The sequence below is a fragment of the Pristiophorus japonicus genome, chromosome 3 (assembly GCF_044704955.1).
Source record: "Pristiophorus japonicus isolate sPriJap1 chromosome 3, sPriJap1.hap1, whole genome shotgun sequence".
NCBI classification, from domain to species: domain Eukaryota; kingdom Metazoa; phylum Chordata; class Chondrichthyes; family Pristiophoridae; genus Pristiophorus; species Pristiophorus japonicus.
In genome coordinates this window covers 291837550-291851840 of record NC_091979.1, presented here as the reverse complement: position 1 = coordinate 291851840, position 14291 = coordinate 291837550, and the positions used below count along the sequence as shown (strand labels likewise).

Sequence of the window (14291 nt, the reverse complement as noted above, 5' to 3'; positions counted from 1 at the left end):
TTGATAGCAATAAGAACTCGGGGATACGGAATTCTCATTGCTATCAATGAGAATACTATACTGTGATTGGTTGTCCAGTCACACGTGAAACCACCTTCTTCGTGTGAACCTCAAGGACGGGGGCATGCTCTGAAGCTCAGGAAGCGATGGCCTCCCACTGCAATCGCAGCTACCTCTGGGACCACCAGGTACTTTCGGAAAAATGTCTCGGGTCAGAGGCATTTGTCCGAAGGAAGCCTCCGACCCGAATTTCAGGCCCAATACATTTTAATAGTGTTAAAAATAAACTTACCTTAATCGACAGGGTTTTTAATTTAAAAATTAGTGATAACATTTATTTTTTCTATCTTTTAAAACTCTTATGGTGGTAATAGCAGGCACGCCTACTTTTGCCAGGCATAAGATTTTTAAGGACATTCGCTGGGCAGGAGTTGGGCAAATAGCCCAACCTTCCGTCCGCGGAGGTTGCATTCATACGATCTGTCAAAAGAACTTTTGACAGATCGCAAATGTTGGGTTTAAGCACAAGCGCAGTGCACGCCTAAACTCGGAACTTGTGGGGCCTCTTCGGGTGCATGCGCAAATTGTACACTCCTGGAAAGGCTGCAATTTACGGCCCATTGTGTTAGAAACATAGAAACATAGAAAATAGGTGCAGGAGCAGGCCATTCAGCCCTTCTAGCCTGCACCGCCATTCAATGAGTTCATGGCTGAACATGAAACTTCAGTACCCCCTTCCTGCTTTCTCGCCATACCCCTTGATCCCCCGAGTAGTAAGGACTTCATCTAACTCCCTTTTGAATATATTTAATGAATTGGCCCCAACCACTTTCTGTGGCAGAGAATTCCACAGGTTCACCACTTTCTGGGTGAAGAAGTCTCTCCTCATCTCGGTCCTAAATGGCTTACCCCTTATCCTTAGACTGTGACCCCTGGTTCTGGACTTCCCCAACATTGGGAACATTCTTCCTGCATCTAACCTGTCTAAACCCATCAGAATTTTAAACGTTTCTATGAGGTCCCCTCTCATTCTTCTGAACTCCAGTGAATACAAGCCCAGTTGATCCAGTCTTTCTTGATGCCATCACAGTAATCCTTTCTTTGATATGGTGATCTTCTGCTGTTCTTTTATGGTAAAAGTATAGTTATCTAACAGGAATAAGAGCTTTATTAACTTTATGCTATGTCCTGAAGCTAAATGGGATCACAGGACAGGAGTTGTATGTTTTTAGGGATTATTTCACAGTGAATTGTCAGTTCTTTCATCTTTTTGCTGTTTGAGATATAAGGCTTTGTTAATCCTGTTGCTTTTAAAAAACTGTTTCTTTAAATTTAGTTTATCTCAATTTGATCTTGACTTCAATGTCCATCACCTACTGACCAAGTTGGCCAAGTCCTGAAGGAGATATCTGCCAGACTGGGCCTGCGGCAGGAGGTGAGAGAACCTACATGAGGGAAAAACCTCCTTGACCTTGTCCTCACCAATCTACCTGTTGCAGATACATCTGTCCAAGACAATATTGGTAGGTGTGATCACCCTCCACAGTCATTGTGGAGACGAAGTCCCATCTTCACACTGAGGACACTCTCCATCTTGTTTTCTGGCACTACCACGTGCTAAATGGGTTAGATTCAGAACAGATCAAGCAGCTCAAAAGTGGACATCCATGAGGTGCTGTGGGCCATCAGCAGCAGCAGAATTGTCTTCCACCGCAATCTGTAACCTCATGGCCCAGCATATCTCTCACTCTACCATCACTATCAAACCAGGGGACCAACTTTGGTTCAATAAGGATGCAGAACAGTAAGCCAAGAGCAGTGCCAGGCATACCAACAAATAAAGTACCAAATTGGTGAAGCTGCAACACAGGACTACATGCATGCTAAGCAATGGAGCAGCATACTATAGATAGAGCAGACACACCAACGTTGGTGTCCTCGTCCAGGCCAACATCCCCAGCACTGACCACACTTTATCAGCTTCGCTGGGCAGGTCACATTGTCCGCATGCCAGAAACGAGACTCCCAAAGCAAGCGCTCTTCTCAGAACTCCTTCACGGCAAACAAGCCAAAGGTGGGCATCAGAAACGTTACAAGGACACCATCAAAGCCTCCCTGATAAAGTGCAACATCCCCATTGACACCTGGGAGTCCCTGGCCAAAGACCGCCTGAAGTCGAGGAAGTACATCCGGGAGGGTGCTGAGCACCTCGAGTCTCATCGCCAAGAGCATGCAGAAATCAAGCGCAGGCAGCAAAAAGAGCATGCGGCAAACTAGTCCCACCCACCCCTTCCCTCAATGACTATTTGTCCCACCTGTGACAGTGACTGTAGCTCTCGTATTGGACTGTTCAGCCACCTAAGAACTCATGCTAAGAGTGGAGGGACTGCCTATGATGATGAGATAGAGCTAAGCAACCCCACAACCAACAGATCAGATCAAAGCTCTGCAGTCCTGTCGCAACCAGTTGTGAATGGTGGTGGTCAATTAAACAAGTACTGGGAGGAAAAGGCTTCTTGAATATCCCCATCCTCACTCCACGTGATATCAAGAAACGGCTGAGTGCATTGCTTACACCAAAGGCTATGGGCCCGACAACATCCCGGCTGTAGTGCTAAAGACATGTGCTCCAGAACTAGCTGTGCTTCTAGTCAAGCTACTCCAATACAGCTACAAAACCGGCATTTACCTGACAATGTGGAGAATTACCCAAGTATGCCCTGTCCACAAAAAGCAGGACAAATCCAATCTGGCTAATTACCACCCCATCATCAATCATCAGCAAAGTGATGGAAGGTGTCATCGACAGTACTATCAAACGGCATTTACTCACCAATAAACTGCTCACCAATGCTCAGTTTGGGTTCTGCCAGGACCACTTGGATCCAGACCTCATTACAGTCTTGCTGCAAACATGGACAAAAGAGCTAAATTCCAAAGGTGAGGTGAGAATGATTGCCCTTGACATCAAGGCAGTATTTGACCGAGTGTGGCATCAAGGAGCCTTAGTAAAATTTAAGTCAATAGGAATCAGGGGGAAAGCTCTCCACTGGCTGGAGTCATACCTAGAACAAAATTAGATGGTTGGAGGCCAATCATCACAGCCCCAGGACATTACTGCCGGAGTTCCTCAGGGCAGTGTCCTAGGCCCAACCATCTTCAGCTGCTTCATCAATGACCTTCCGTCCATCATAAGGTTAGAAGAGGGCTGTTCACCAATGATTGCACAGTGATCAGTTTCATTTGCAACTTCACAGATAATGAAGCAATCCGTGCCCACATGCAGCAAGACCTGAACAGCATTGGGCTGATACGTTTCAAATAACATTCTCACCACACAAGTGCCAGGCAATGACGATCTCCAATAAGAGAGAGTCTAACCACCGGCCCTTGACATTCAATGTTATTACTGTTGTGTATGGAGAAAGAGTCAGACTGAACACTGAGCTCAAAGTAAAGTGTGACCGTAGTCTTTTATTTCAGGTCTCCAGAGTGCCTCTCCAACCTGTGAAGCCTTCTTAAATACCGGTGCTCCCAGGGGATTATGGGATCCCTTGGGACTCCAGGGGATGAGCCCTCTGGTGGCTGTACAGAGTAAATACAAGATAACATATATAACAACACTCCCCTCCAAAGTCAATAGTGTAACTATTTACAATGTGAGTCGATCTGGGGCCCTTCTTGCCCTGGTTGATTGTCATGGTGTGAAAACTGGTGTTGTTGAATCACTTGTGGGGCCCTCGCTGGGCTGCTGTGTAGCTGGCCTTGCTGGGCTGCCTGGTGTGTTGAGCACTGCTGGGCTGCTGTGGATGATGGGTTCTGCTTCGTGGTCAACCGTGGTGCTGGTTGCCACTGGTGTGTATGTTGGGGGATCAAAAAAGGTAGGGTCCAAGGTGGGTTGTTCAGGATAGTCCGTGAATCTGAGTTTGATTTGGTCCAAGTGCTTCCGGTGAATGAGTCCATTTGAAAGTTTGACCTGAAACACCATGCTCCCCTCTTTGGCCACTACAGTGCCGGGAAGCCACTTGGGACCTTGTCCATAATTTAATACAAATACAGGATCATTGATTTCAATCTCATGTGACACATTTGAGCTATCATGGTATGCACTTTGTTGAAGCTGCCTGCTCTCTACCTGTTCATGTAGATCAGGGTGAACTAACGAGAGCCTTGTCTTAAGTGCTCTTTTCACGAGCAGTTCACCAGGTGAGATCCCAGTGAGTGAGTGGGGTCTCGTGCGGTAGCCGAGCGGGACTCGGGATAGGCAAGTGTGCAGTGAGCCTTCAGTTACCCTCTTCAAGCCTTGCTTGATGGTTTGCACTGCTCTCTCTGCCTGACTATTGAACGCTAGTTTAAATGGGGCAGATGTGACATGTTTGATCCCGTTATGGGTCATGAATTCTTTGAACTCAGCACTGGTCAAACATGGCCCATTGTCGCTCACCAGGACAATGGGTAGGCCGTGTGTGGCAAACATGGTTTGCAGGCTTTCAGTAGTGGCAGCGGATGTGCGAGCCGACATTATCTCACATTCAATCCACTTGGAATACGCGCATACAAACACAAGGAACATTGTACCCAAGAACGAGCCTGCATAGTCGATGTGTACCCTAGACCACTGTTTGGAGGGCCAAGACCATGGGTACTGTGGAGGTCATTGATGAAGGTGTCTCTGCCCTTCTTGGGGACCATTACGCAATTGCCCCACAGAAGGCAGTCTGCCTGTATAGACATTTCATCTTTGCGCCGCTGGAACGGCTTTATCTCTTCCTGCATTTCTACTGGGACACTGGACCAGCTCCCGTGAAGCACACAGCTTTTGACGAGAGATAATAAGGGGTCCTGGCTTGTCCAGGTTTTGATCTGTCGGGCAGTGACAGGTGATTGCTCACTCTCAAATGCTTCCACAACCATGTCTAGATCTGCGGGCTGCACCATTGCCACCTCTGTGGTGGGCAATGGCAGCCTAATGAGAGCATCGGCGCAGTTTTCTGTGCCTGGCCTGTGGCGATGGCGTAGTTGTATGTGGACAAATCGCTTCTCGGCCTTTTGGCTAAGATCTGCATAACTAACCTGACCAGCCACCATGACTTCCGGGTGGTTTCTCCCTGGTCAGGAAGGTATATGCTTACATTTTTGTAAACAGGAGGTGGGTGGGATTGGTGACCCATCCACCTCCATGGAGGTGTGTGGGGGACCTGACCCATCCACCTCCATGGCACGAACCTGGTATTGCAGTACTTCCAGGAACGGTGCAGTGGCTCTAGGCCTTTTGGCTAAGAGCATTGGCGCAGAGTGATCCTTGACTGGTGCAGGGTGACCTCTGGCGTTTGACAAAGAATTGTAACGATTGGATAACGATTGGACATGAATTTAAAAAAAAAAAAAAAAAAAAAAAAATATGTGAGCACCCATCTCACCTTTTGGCTAAGATCATGCGTAACTGACCTGACAGGGGAGTAACCACCATAACCCCAAGGTGGTTCTCCCTGGATCAGGAAGGTATATGCTTGCATTTTTGGAAATAGGAGGTGGGTGGGGTGGCTTGACCCATCCACCTCCACGGAGGTGTGTGGGGGACCTGACCCATCCACCTCCATGGCACGAACCTGGTATTGCAGTACTTCCAGGAACGGTGCAGTGGCTCTAGGCCTTTTGGCTAAGAGCATTGGCGCAGAGTGATCCTTGACTGGTGCAGGGTGACCTCTGGCGTTTGACAAAGAATTGTAACGATTGGATAACGATTGGACATGAATTTAAAAAAAAAAAAAAAAAAAAAAATGTGAGCACCCATCTCACCTTTTGGCTAAGATCATGCGTAACTGACCTGACAGGGGAGTAACCACCATAACCCCAAGGTGGTTCTCCCTGGATCAGGAAGGTATATGCTTGCATTTTTGGAAATAGGAGGTGGGTGGGGTGGCTTGACCCATCCACCTCCACGGAGGTGTGTGGGGGACCTGACCCATCCACCTCCATGGCACGAACCTGGTATTGCAGTACTTCCAGGAACGGTGCAGTGGCTCTAGGCCTTTTGGCTAAGAGCATTGGCGCAGAGTGATCCTTGAATGGGCCCAAGGTGACCTCTGGCGTTTGTGATTTGACAAAGAATTGGAACGATTGGCCAAGAATTTCAAAAAAAAAAAAAAATGTGAGCACCCATCTCTGGATGTGGGCCAATGCGTTGGTATTTATCCCTTTACTCTCGGAGAACAGGGATATAAGTGTCTTATAGTCAGTTTCCAATTCGAATTTTAGCACAAACAGGTGCACAAACACAAACAGTTACCCCATAGACACACGCTAATGCTTCTTTCTCAATCATGCTGTGGGCTTTCTCAGCCTTAGAAAGACACCGGGATGCATAAGCAACAAGTTGCAGTTTCCTGAAATCATTAGCTTGTTGCAATACACACCCGACGCCATATGACGACGCATCACATGCTAGCATCAAACGCTTACATGGATCATACAACACAAGCAATTAGTTTGAGCATAACAATTTTCTCACTTTTACAAAGGCATTTTCTTGGCTTTTGCCCCAAACCCATTCATCCCCTTTTCATAGTAATACATGCAGTGGTTCTAACAGTGTGCTGAGACCCGGTAAGAAGTTACCAAAGTAGTTCAGAAGTCGCAGAAACGACCGCAGCTCCGTCACGTTCTGTGGCCTTGGTGCATTCTCGATTGCTTCCATCTTCACGTTGATGGGCCTGCTGCCATCCGCCACAATCCTCCTTCTCAGAAACTCCACTTCAGGCACCAGGAAAATGCACTTCGAGCATTTCAACCTGAGCCCCACGCGGTTGAGTCAACTAAGAAACTCCTCCAGGTTTTGCAGATGCTCGACTGTGTTCCGACCTGTGACCAAGATGTCATCCTCGAAGACCACGGTGTGCGGGACCGACTTCAGTAAGCTTTCCATGTTTCTCTGGAATATCGCCTCCGCCGATCGGATTCCAAATCGGCATCTGTTAAAAACAAAAAGACCTTTGTGCATGTTGATGCAGGTGAGGGCCCTCGATGATTCCTCCAGATCCTGCGTCATGTAGGCTGAAGTCAGATACAGCTTCGTGGACGTCATTCCTCCCACCAGCTTTTATTGGTCCTGCAGGGAGAAACGATTGATAGTTATTTTGTAATCACCACAGATTCTGATGGTGCCGTATCCCTTGAGGACTGGGACGATAGGACTGGCCCACTCGCTGAACTCGATCGGGGAAATGATGCCCTCGCTTTGCAGCCGGTCTAGCTCGATCTCTACCCTTTCTCTCATCATGTACGATAGTGTTCTGGCCTTGTGATGGATGAGTCGCGCCTCCCGAATTAGGTGGATCGGCACTTTTGCTCCTTGGACGACGTCTGGTTCGAACAGCGAACGAAATTTGTTTAAGAGCTGGTCACATGAAGTGTCGTCATCGGGCGATAGCACTCGGACGTCGTCCCTGTTCCAGCGTATCTTTCCCAGCCAACCCCTGCCGAGCAGCATGGGACCATCGTCTGGTACCACCCAGAGTGGTAGCTTGTGCACCGCTCCATCGTAGGAGACCTTTACAGTAGCACTGCCGATTACAGGAATCAGTTCTTTTGTGTAAGTTGTTAGTTTCATGCGAACTGATGTTAATACTGGCCTTGAGGCCTTGTTGCACCACAACCTTTCGAAAGTCTTTTTGCCCATGATGGACTGGCTCGCGCCCGTGTCCAGCTCCATTGACACCGGGAATCCATTTAGTTCAACATTCAGCATTATCGGGGGACAATTCGTGGTGAATGTGTGCACCCCATGCACCTCTGCCTTCTCGATCTGAGGCTCTGGTTCGTCATGATCCTCCGTGGATCTGTCCTCCTCTGCAACATGGTGGTTTGCAGGTTTAGCAGGCTTTGCAGCTCGCCTGCACACTTGTTGGAGGTGTCCCATTGTTCCACCGCCCTTGCAAACGTTCTCCTTGAATCGGCATGAATGGAAACGATGATCACCCCTGCAGCGCCAACAAGGTATTAATGGCCTTGCATTCATCACCCTTGATGGTGGACTCTGAGACATCTGCGGACCTGTAGCTGCAGGTATGTGTGACCTGCCCTGTACAGGGCAGACAAAAGGCAGGTAACTATAGGCCAGTTAGTTTAACATCTGTTGTGAGGAAAATGCTTGAAGCTATCATTAAGGAAGAAATAGCGGGACATCTAGATGGAACAGTACAATCAAGCAGACGCAACATGGATTCATGAAGGGGAAATCATGTTTAACTAATTTACTGGAATTCTTTGAGGATATAACGAGCATGGTAGATAGAGGTGTACCGATGGATGTGGTGTATTTAGATTTCCAAAAGGCATTCGATAAGGTGCCACACAAAAGGTTACTGCAGAGGATAAAGGTACGTGGAGTCAGAGGAAATGTATTAGCATGGATCGAGAATTGGCTGGCTAACAGAAAGCAGAGAGTCGGGATAAATGGGTCCTTTTCGGGTTGGAAATCGGTGGTTAGTGGTGTGCCACAGGGATCGGTGCTGGGACTGTTTACAATATACATCGATGACCTGGAAGAGGGGACAGAGTGTAGTGTAACAAAATTTGCAGATGACACAAAGATTAGTGGGAAAGCAGGTTGTGTAGAGGACACAGAGAGGCTGCAAAGAGATAGGTTAAGCGAATGGGCTAAGGTTTGGCAGATGGAATACAATGTTGTAAAATGTGAGGTCATCCACCTTGGGAATAAAAACAGTAAAAGGGAATATTATTTGAATGGGGAGAAATTACAACATGCTGCGGTGCAGAGGGACCTGGGGGTCCTTGTGCATGAATCCAAAAAAGTTTGTTTGCAGGTGTAGCAGGTAATCAGGAAGGTGAATGGAATGTTGGCATTCATTGCGAGAGGGATGGAGTACAAAAGCAGGGAGGTCCTGCTGCAACTGTACAGGGTATTGGTGAGGTCGCACCTGGAGTACTGCGTGCAGTTTTGGTCACCTTACTTAAGGAAGGATATACTAGCTTTAGAGGGGGTACAGAGACGATTCACTAGGCTGATTCCGGAGATGAGGGGGTTACCTTATGATGATAGATTGAGTAGACTGGGTCTTTACTCGGAGTTCAGAAGGATGAGGGGTGATCTTATAGAAACATTTAAAATAATGAAAGGGATAGACAAGATAGAGGCAGAGAGGTTGTTTCCACTGGTCGGGGAGACTAGAACTAGGGGACACAGCCTCAAAATATGGGGGAGCCAATTTAAAACCGAGTTGAGAAGGAATTTCTTCTCCCAGAGGGTTGTGAATCTGTGGAATTCTCTGCCCAAGGAGGCAGTTGAGGCTAGCTCATTGAATGTATTCAAATCACAGATAGATAGATTTTTAACCAATAAGGTAATTAAGGGTTATGGGGAGCGGGTGGGTAAGTGGAGCTGAGTCCACGGCCAGATCAGCCATGATCTTTTTGAATGGTGGAGCAGGCTCGAGGGGCTAGATGGCCTACTCCTGTTCCTAATTCTTATGTTCTTCTGTTCTTATGTGAGCCCTCTGTTGGCTGTACAGAGTAAATACAAGTTTACATTTCTAACAATTACCATCATCGAATCCCTCAACTTCAAATCCTGGGTATCACCATTGACCAGAAACTTAACTGGACCAGCCACATAAATACTGTGGCAACAAGAGCAGGTCAGAGGCAGGGTATTCTGTGGCGAGTATCTCATCTGCTGACTCCCCAAACCCTTTCCATCATCTACAAGGCACAAGTCAGGAGTGTGATGGAATACTCTCCACTTGCCTGGATGAGTGCAGCTCCAACAACACTCAAGAAGCTCGACACCATCCAGGACAAAGAAGCTCACTGAATTGGCACTCCATCTACCACCTTAAGCATTCACTCCGTCCACCACTGGCGCACCGTGGCTGCAGTGTGTACCATCTATAAGATATACTGCAGCAACTTGCCAAGGCTTCTTCGACAGCACCTCCCAAACCCGCGACCTCTAGCCCCTAGAAGGACAAGGGGAGCAGGCGCATAGGAACACCACCACCTCCAATTTCCCCTCCAAGTCACACACCATCCCGACTTGGAAGTATTTCGCCATTCCTTCATCGTCGCTGGATGAAAATCCTTGAAATCCCTCCCTAACAGCACTGTGGGAGTACCATCACCACACGGACTGCAGCGGTTTAAGAAGGCAGCTCATTACCACTTTCTCAAGATCAATTAGGAAAGGGCAATAAATGCTGGCTTTACCAGCGATGCCCACATCCTGTGAATGAATTTTTAAAAACCTGATTCCTCTGAAAGCTGGGATTCTCCCAGCAGCTCAGGAAGTGATATTTATTTGCCTAAAATGTGTCTGTATTGTTTTGTCCTGCATCATATATACTGCAGCTGATAGGATATGTTCTTCATTGATTGGGAGCAGGAGCACTTTAAAATTATATTCACCATTTTCATATTGCAGGAGGGAGTTTACTTTTTTGTGCGTAGCTCTAGATTAGTTTGAAATACTACCATTATATTTCATGCTCAAAACCAAAGCGACATGTAGCACTGTGGATTAAGGAGGTTAGTGGCACAATGCCACTTTCAACAGATGGTGGTGCGCTTAGTGTTTTTGGCAACAACAGCCATTTCTGGATCTGACAGGACAGGACTGGACAGGACACTGCGATTAGGTTGCCCCCCTGAGATCTCATGTTGACTGTGATTACACCCAAATTTAGCCCCACTCCACATTATAATCTAGGCTATCAGTACATTACTGAGGGAGTGCTGCACTATGGAAGGAGCAGAATTTTGGATGAGATATTAAACTGCCTGTTCGGGTAGACGCATCCATTTAAATAACATGACATTAACTGATTTTCAACTTTGCATAGACCAACTGTTCGTAAGCAGAAAACTGTTCCTCAAGACGAAGAAGCGAACTATATAGTTTAAAGTCTTGCATCTCCCACCTGCTCAGGAGAACACATTTCCCTATAATTTCTTCATGCAAGTCCATTTGATTTCATGCTCTCTCCTTTTTGCAAGCTGCCAAACATTCTGAATTTGTTTAGATTCTCCAGTTTTCTCTGTGGCGTTGAGCTGCTATTACCTTTCATACAGCTCTACTCTGGACTCAGAGAAGAAAGACATTCCATTGATTAAGGCTTTTTACATTCTCAGGATGTCTCAAAGTACTTCACAACCAATGAATTATTTTTGAAATATAGTCACTGTTCTTTTACAGGCAACCATAACAACAAGTATGCAACCAATAGTTTCACAAACAGCAATGACATGAGTGATCAGTTAATCAATTTTGGTGGTGTTGGTTAAGGGATGAATGTTTGGCGGGATACCAGGAGAAATCCTTGCTCTTCTTTAAATAATACAATGGTATCTTTTACTGCTTACAGGCAGGCAGGACCCGATTTTAATGTCTCATCAAAGACAGTACCTCTGAAATGCAGCATTGCCGCAGTTCTGGTCTAAAGTGTCAGCTTAGATTGTGCTCAAGTTCTGGAAGGGGGGCTTGAAACCACAACCTTCTGACTCAGAAACAAATAGGCAAGAAAAACAATTTGAAAAATTGAGCAATTTGATTTGTTTATTTTGTGGCATTTGGTGCAAAAAGAATTGTGCTGATTGGGTTTGTGTGGGACTGATGGCTTTTCCTACATATCAGTTGCTTAACAGATAGTCATTGGCCAAGAAATTGCGGTCGGAAGCTTCCTGCAGGCGGATGCCTCCAACCGAAAAATGTTTTACTCATGTACCTGGTTGTCCCGGAGGAACGTAGACTTGCATACTGAAGCCTAGTTGCGCAGTCCAGCGCAGGGGCCCACGTATTCCAGGAACGATTATGCAGCCTGGGATCACATGGGCTGGACCAATCAATGAACATGGCGTATTCCTATTCACAGTAATGATGACCCAGAGATCACCATTTCTATGAATGGGGATAACCCCCAAAAACATAAACATTTAAAATAAATAAGAAAAACACTTCACATATTTAATATTAATTGAAATTGAATGTAATTAAATGCTAGATAAAAATTTTTTGTTTGAATTTTTTTAATGGGCTAGAATTTCCTATCAGCCCGCCAGCGCCCAATTGCCGCCCAAAAATCTGCTAAGGCTGGGAAGATTATCACTGGCGAAAACTTCATGAAAAAAAAAATTAAAATCCGCCCAGCGAAAAATATGGGCCTTACACCCCCAATCTGGATTGAAAAGTGCAATTTTATCCAGATTGGGCAATGCCTCAAGAAAATGGGCGAACAATAAAAAATCTATAAAAATTTACATCGTGGGTTGGGCCGAACACCAAAAAAAGAATAAAAATAATTTTTCAAAAAACCTAACTAAAATATCCCCAAAACATTCTCAAGACATTTTTAAATTAAATCTCCCGACAGATTTTGAAAATAAATAGTAAAAAACCAATCACTTACCTTTTTCTTGCAGACCTACTTCCCTACCGCCCAGCTCTGCTGATCCTTGTGGATGGTTAAAAAAAATGTTTTTATACTTACCTACAGGTCCCCGCTCAGCCAAAGATTGTGCCAGGGCGATCTGTGGACAGTGCACGCCAGCGATACTTCGAAACTGCTGGCGCGCCTCAGCTGGGGAATTTTTCGCTGGCCCGGTTCTCGCCCAAAACGGCCAATACCGCCGAGAAACCGGGCGGCAAAACACTGGAAATTCTAGCCCAATATGTTTTAATAGGGGTAACAATATATAATTACCTTAATGAACAGGGTTTTTAATATAAAAATTATTGAAAACATTTTATTTTTCTATCTTTTAAAACTCTTCTGCTAGTAAAGCAGTCCTTACACCAGCTTTTACCAGGCGTAAGAGTTTGAAGGACATTTGCTGGAAAGAGTTGAGCAAATAGCCCAAATCTCTGCCCACGAAGGCCCTTCTCCCGAGGATGTGTTGGAACTGTCAAAAGAAATTTTGACAGATCGCAAGTGCGGGATTTCGAAGTGCAGGCACATTGCGTACCAAGTACCGGCACCTGCGGGCTCTCTATGGGTGCATGCGCACATCGTACGCGCCCATAGAGACCACGATTTTTGGACCAATACTTCAGCCAATATAACAGACACTTTGGCCCCAATATTTACAAGGAAGTGGGGAGGGAGCGGGGGGGCTGCAGTTTTGCGTTCGAGACACCCGGAAGCACAGGTTTCCCTCAGTTTCTAGCGAATTTAACTGAAGGACCTCATTAACAATTTTTCCTCTGTTTTCCGGCCGCATCCAGTCAGATTGAGAGGCTGCCTGGCTGTCGGACATGTAGGCCTTTAGCACCAGGCCACAGCTGAAGAGCGGAGAGCAGAGAGAGAATGATCGGCAATGCCAGGGGTGGGGGGATGAGATATGAGGCCGGTGCTGAGGAAGCTCGAAGACTGCAGGGGGGAAGGAGATCAGAGGTCGGAGGGGATGGGGAAATGGGAGGCCGGTGTCAGGGAAGATCGGAGGCCGGAGGGAGGGGAAGTTTAGGTGCCAGTGTCAGGGGAGATCGGGGGCTGGGGGTTGGGGGGGGTGAGATCAAAGGCTGGAGAGGGGAGAGATTGGAAGGGATGGGGAGATTGGAGGCTGTAACCATGGAGTGCAGAGAAGAAAATGAGTGATCGGAAAGACTGGCAGGGAGTGAAATCAGAATGGTTGTGGAGGAAGATTGGAGACCAGAGTGGAGGAGGGCAGTAGAGCCAGGGTGGGATGGGGCGGGTGGGTGATCAGAGGCCAGAGACAGTGAGGGAGATGTGGGTGAGCGATTATATGGATTGGGACAGAGATCGTAAGGATCGGGGGCTGATCGGAAGAATCAGGGATAGATCGGAGAGTCAGAGCAAAATGAGAAGGATCGGCAGGGGGAATTGGAAGGGTCAGGGGCTGTTCGTAAGGATCGGGGGAATCGGTAGGGATGTGGAGAAATCAGATGAGTCGGGGGCTGATTGGAAGGTTCGGGGGGGCATTGAAAGGGTCGGGTAGGGATCAGAAGGGTCAGGGGAGATCCAAGGCCACGGGCGGGGTATGCAGAGGAGGATGAGAGGAATTTGAAACCCTGGTGGTGGTGGCAGGGCATCATAGTTCGGGGGGGAGGGTCCAATTGCTGGTGGGGGGGAGGTCGGCAGACCATGATGTGGGATCAGTCGATTACGCAGGTGAGGATGGGGGAAGGGAAACAGGTTTGCTTGGTGGGCCGAGGAAACCACTCCTGCTCCTCTATACACATGAGCAATGCTGGAAAGGCACTTTCCTGCTGGATCCAGTTGTCCTTGTCTCCCTTCAGCTGTCGGGTTTCCCGAGGTCCAGGA

At 47.1% G+C, this 14291-nt stretch overlaps 1 pseudogene; it reads left to right on the top strand.

The window, feature by feature from the left end:
• Positions 1-5033: 5033 nt before the first annotated feature.
• On the top strand, positions 5034-5263 carry LOC139260586 (U2 spliceosomal RNA; annotated as a pseudogene).
• Positions 5264-14291: the final 9028 nt, after the last annotated feature.